Below are 6,088 nucleotides of genomic sequence, written 5' to 3' on the forward strand. Positions count from 1 at the left end.
TCCACCAGCCTGACGAACACACAAAACCGTGTGTAACAAGGTAGGCCTGATAACATTGTAGGGTTAAGAGACATTGATTAATTATTTTTTTTAAATTACGTTTCTTTATAATATAAATTATAAATCTCGTATGAATGATAATGTTAATGATACCTAACAGTATTTATCATTAATGCTGATAATAATAATAATAATAATTGTTGCATTACTTCATATCCATTTTTTTCTTTTTTGGTATTCAGATGATTGCAACAAATTTTAGTGGCTCTCGATGTTTTGAGTTGAGATCTCTGTTGTAGTCTTTTTTTTTTCTTCTCCTTCTTGCTTTTAAAATGTAAATTGTTTGCTTGTATATTATGTACAAGTAGCATCAGCAGAACAACAAATCTCCACATTTTTTTACCACATTTGTCGTTTCTGGCATAATTTCACTTTTTTGGGGCAAATTTGTGGCATAATTTGGAGGGAAAAAATGGCATTTTCCTGGAGGGACAGATCAAGTAATCCTGTTTCGCCTCAGGACAGGCCAGAATAGACGTTTTTTAAAAAAGCATATGCACAGACGCATGAAACTGACAGTCACTGGTCTGCTCATGTGGTGAGGAGGAAGATGCCGAGCATATAGCCTACTGCAGTGATGCAGAAAATACTCAACCCATAGAGAAGAGATATGGCTCTTTGCAACTTCTCTACATGAAATGAAAAACTTTTCAGCCCCTTAGAGGAACTCAAAAAGACGAGTACCTCCCATCTTCGAAACAGGCATAGGAGGAGAAGAAGAAGAAGACTGCCTCCCTTTCAGCAAAGGATTCCGCCAGTACCAGAAAAAAAAAGAGCAATATCAATGATCAATCCAGAACAAAGACAGAGAGCAACACGGAAAGGTTAAACAGTTATAGTATAGGGGGATAGAAGAAGACAAAGCAAAAGTGATTTCTCCTCCTGCCATGAGAGATCAGAAGATCCCACCTAGAGAAAGTAACCTGTAAAAGGAAAACATATAGGGGATAAAGAGTGAGATAAAGAATCCACTAGCACAAGGGTGGCCCACATTGCCCCACCCTCAAGGGATTCTTTACACCAGCTATGATATCACTTGTCCAGCTTTTGTTTTGTTCGTTCTTAAGGGTTTTACAGCACTTGCAACACATTTAGGTCATATCAGCACCATATAAGCTGCTATGTGATCTTTTGGTATGACACTCGCTTTCGGATCGGAAGGTCCCGAGTTCAAGCTTCGCTAGGCGCATAGTTGAGTCCTTGGAAAACACTCTTTACTCACATTCTCATCGTACTCGGGTGTAAAATGAGTACCTGGCCGTTAACAGCATTGTCTCTGAAAAAATTGTAATATTGCCGACAGGCGTCATGTCTCGTTCTACATGTTACTTGTTGCTGTTGGTCAGGGACCCCTTGTTAAGCGCTTTAAGCACATTTAGTGGATATTGGGCTATATAAAAGCTCATAAGAAAAATTTCGGGTATTACAATTAAAGTACCCAAGAAAAAGGAAGACGGAGGTGATTAGTTCAAATAGGGAACAGATGGAAGATTCCAAGAGCACACTATCAATGTACTTATAGTCAGATTTTTAATAAGTGGCGCATGTTTTTCTTCTTTTCTCAGCTGTCCCTCAATGCACAACTGTAAGAGTTTGTATGATTATGATCCTCTGAATCAATTTGTCTCAATCAGGGCCAGGACAAAACCAAGTAATCTCATTCCAAGACAAAGACAGAAAGCATGTTGGAAAACAGATATTTGGGGATAGAAGACACAGTATGTAGCCTACCCCCCTGCCCACTATGGGAGGTCATGAATCCCACCCAGATGGGAGGTCTGGAACCCCACCCAGCCAGTTTTTGTGAAAACTAACAAAGAACGAAAAAATTTAATGATTATGCACATTGGGCTTTTAATTGAGTAAAATAAGGCAACTTTTTAAAAATATAAACATGGCAAAAACTAATATTTAAAACCGTAAGAATTTGTAAATACATTAAAAACATCACATAATAAATAACATGTGTTCTGATTCATTTTGTGTTTTAAAAAAAGATAAATATGGACCTTGTATATTTACTGTCAAGTGAGTTTTTGTTTTTAAGGGTTTTAGGGCACTTGCCAAACATTTAGGTCATATCAGTGCCAGTAAAAAGGAAGGAAATTGGATAGTAAAAACATTCTAAATGGACAATTAAAAGGACTTGAAGAAAAAGTAAAAAGTAAGAAAAAGTTTTAAAATTAAAAGTAGGGATACTTGGGTTAACATTAAAGAAGCTTGTGGTAATATCAATGTCAGTCCTCATCATTATCATCCTCTAAAACGTCATTCCACAAGAAATTGAGATAATCAAATGCCATAACTTGTCTAGAGTAAATTTTTTGGTAAAATTAAAAAAAATAAAAGCAACAACATCGTTTGACAGATTTTCTCCATGTAAAAAGCTACTTTTGATTTATTTAATTTTCTTAATCTGCAAGTAATCTAAAATGAAATACAGCTGACTCTGCTTAATCGCACATCCTCGGGAGTTTGGCTTATGTTTGTTTTTAAGGGTTTTACAGCGCTTGCAACACACTTAGGTTATATCAGCGCCAGTAAAAAGGAAGAAAATGGGATAGTAAAAGGTTCTAGAATTACAATTAAGCACCCAAGAAAAAGTAAGACAAAGGGGAACTGGGAATAAATAGGGATCAGATGTCGATTCCAAGAGCATACCACCATCCTACTTAGTTTGAGATCACCTATGTCTCATCCGGACACAAGCACAAAATCCAACAAAGAGGAATACACTCAAATGCTTACATTATTCATTCAAAATAACAAATATAATAATACATAACAGATGATTTACAAGGAAAAAAATATCATCTCCCAAAACAATAACTATGCATTTGACTTTCCCTCCGAGCCAGGACTCCAACCAGGGCCAGGAAAAAACCAAGTAATCTCATTCCAAGACAAAGAAAGCATGTTGGAAAACATATAAGGGGATAGAAGACAGTATGTACCTCCCTGCCCGCTATGGGAGGTCAGGATCCCCACCCAGGAAGTTTGGCTTAGTGTGTCGATTAAGCGGAGAAGCTAATAGTATCTAAGCCCCAGCTTTCATGTGCAATTCATTTGTAGGACCTTCCATTCTGGGTTTTCAACATTAGAATGTTTGTTTCTTAACTTTTATTTATTAATTATCTATTTATTTATTTATTTCGTTTATTTCTTTTTGTTTGGTTATTTGGTATTTTTTGGGGGGTTTTTTCTTGTTTTCTTTTTCATGTTTTACCGACAACAAAATGTGACATTATTGTTTGTAAGAACAATAATTGTGAAGCATTGATTGCTTTCTATTCTGTCCAACCTGTTTATAAACCCTTGTCTCCAAGCCCGCCAATGTAGATCATCTGTCAAACGTTCTTAGATTTAGCGGCATTATTTGTCTACCATGTCAAATTTTTCAGCATTTGTCAGCGGTGGTTTGTCAAATTCCGATGACTCATCCCCATCTTCACTATCCAGGTGGTGTCTTTTGTGTGGCTAAACGGAGCACAGCAGCTACTGAGATGTCAGTTCACCGCTGATGTCCATTGTAAATAATTGATCGAATGTTTTGGCCGAAAAGTTATGTGAAACGGGAACAGCATCGTCGATTTCAAATGGCTGTCACTGCAATCAAGGTGTAGTGATTAAGCTGAGATGGAGTGCGATTAAGCAGAGCAATTATAGAAAAAAATCTGTTTTTCAGGACTGTGTAGCATATAAGCGGAGTGATTAGAACTGCATTAAAAATGATTTCCACCAATTTTTAGGTATACAGCAATCATATCTCTATCGGGCAGTTACAGGCAGTTTGGGATGACAGGTTGGGAAACTCAGCAGTGGTTACAGGTGGTTTTTAATGAAGGGTGAGGGAATTTCTTGGGCATTAAGGGTAATCGTTTAAGGGAACATTTTTCAACAACACTGCAACCAAATTGCTGTGAAATCAAAATCAGTAGTATTTCTTGCATTCATAAGTCCATAATTGCCACCTAATTTCTGTAACAATTACGGACAATCCGTAAAAGTAAGCAAGTATGGCCAAGCAACAATGACAAGCTTTTTTATCCCTTCTGCTATATCTGCGGTGTAATGCTGTCTAAGATTGCGTCAGAACAGAAAGGGTTTGTTTACCCAAAAAAAAAAAAGAGCTAAAATGTGACTTTTCAATGCACCAATGGGAGTTCCAAGCTGCAATCTGGTGTATACCAGTAAGTATGGATACATTTGGAAACTAAGAGGAAAAAGGTTATTTTAGTATAATATGAGCACTGAACATACTCTTAACAAAAAAAATTAAACCCGACTTTGCTTGTAACCTGATCCAGCTAAAAGCAAGCTCTCCCCCCCCCCCCCCCCCCCCGAGGCCATGCTAGCTAGTAAACCCAGAATATCAAAGTGACAAATTAGGGAGTAGGCACTGGTGTAAGAAGAGTAAGATAAAGATCTAAACGTGTGTATGAAACAGTGACAGACAGGGCAAGAAAGAAAAACACAAGTATAAAAAACTTTTTTTTTAAAATCAGTCTTACTCGACTGGGGATCGAACCACAGACTGATTTTTTGCGATGATATTTTTCTTTCTTGCTTTGCCTGGCACTGTTTCGTACACTTTCAGATCTTTATAAACCGAAATCACTGTAAAGTGTTTTATTGCATGTAACTAATGATTTAGATTGTGAATCAAGAGGAATGAAATACAAAATGTACTCTTTCAGTTTGATGTAAGTTTTCAGCTGTGCCAAGTTAAGAATAAAAGTATATGAGACGCACACACATACGCGCACATGCACTGAGCAAATGAAATTGAAGGAAATACTAAAATGCGTTGCATCAATAACACCACAGAAGTTCTATATTGTGGATTCATTTTCGAGGAGTCTAGTTAAGTTTGGTGAGGACCTTGGTACGATACTTACTCCTGCACTGAAGAAGTTGATCCAGCAGCCTTATGGCACAAGGTCATTAAGAACAAAAAAAAATAATTTTTAAAAAATTTCACAGGTCCCAGTGTGTTCCTTGAAGCCATGAAATACTGAAATCATTAAGTAAATAAATTGGAATAATTGTATGTCTTGAGTTCTGGGAAAAACCCGATTTCACTATACAATAATAGCAAAAATATCATGAGAAAATCCCTATTACTGTTATGCTTTGTAAAAAAAAAAAAAGGATTTCAAGAAATATTTTACGCTTACTAAAAATAGATTTTGATGTGAAATTTCTTAACCGCAATAATAATTCTTAATGTCAAATCAATGATTAGAGAACTAATCAATTTTTTAAAAAGAGAACTTTTGACAAGACAACAATATAGACGAGTCATTTGAGGTATAACAAAAGTTTTCTTGAACTCCTGCATATGAAAATCCAAACTCATTCCCAATGCATGCTCACAAGGTCAAGCAGTGGCATTGGGAATTTGTTTAAATTTCCTAACGCAGGAGTTCAAGAATATTATGATATAAATCTTGTTCATCAGATTAGTGAAATGTAAGTATTTTTGTGCCTGCCGGCTTAATCCTTGCAGTTTTTTTTTGGTTGGGGTGTGTTTTGTTTTTTTTTGGTTATTTTTTTGTTCATGTAACCTTTTAAGTTAAAGATTAGATTTAAGCACTCTTAAGTCACAGGAACCTCTAAAAAAAAGGATCTTGCTCAATTAAAGAAAGAAAGAACCTATCAGCAATTAATTTTGCTAAAGTATCATATCGACACCAACATTAGATTCATGGCAAAAAGGACAAACTCAAGACGATTTCAAAATTACTCTATACCCAACAACAATAAAAAAGAACAAGGATTCGCAAGAAAATAATATAATCACCCACAAAAACACACACACAGACGCATACACCACATTTACATCATCGCGCAGTCGTTTAACATACAAAATATACATTTTTTAACAGGAAGGAACATTTCCTCTTTCTGCTTCAAAATTTATCACGCAGCAAACAAGTATCACACTGCAAGGTCCAAATTCCCTCCTTCAGCAAAGCACCCCAAACAACAAAGATAACATTTATACCAAAATTGCTCTGATATGACT

This window comes from Berghia stephanieae, chromosome 2, assembly GCF_034508935.2.
Source record: "Berghia stephanieae isolate SIO BIC M18660-M18661 chromosome 2, UCSD_Bste_1.3, whole genome shotgun sequence".
Taxonomy (NCBI): Eukaryota; Metazoa; Mollusca; class Gastropoda; order Nudibranchia; family Aeolidiidae; genus Berghia; species Berghia stephanieae.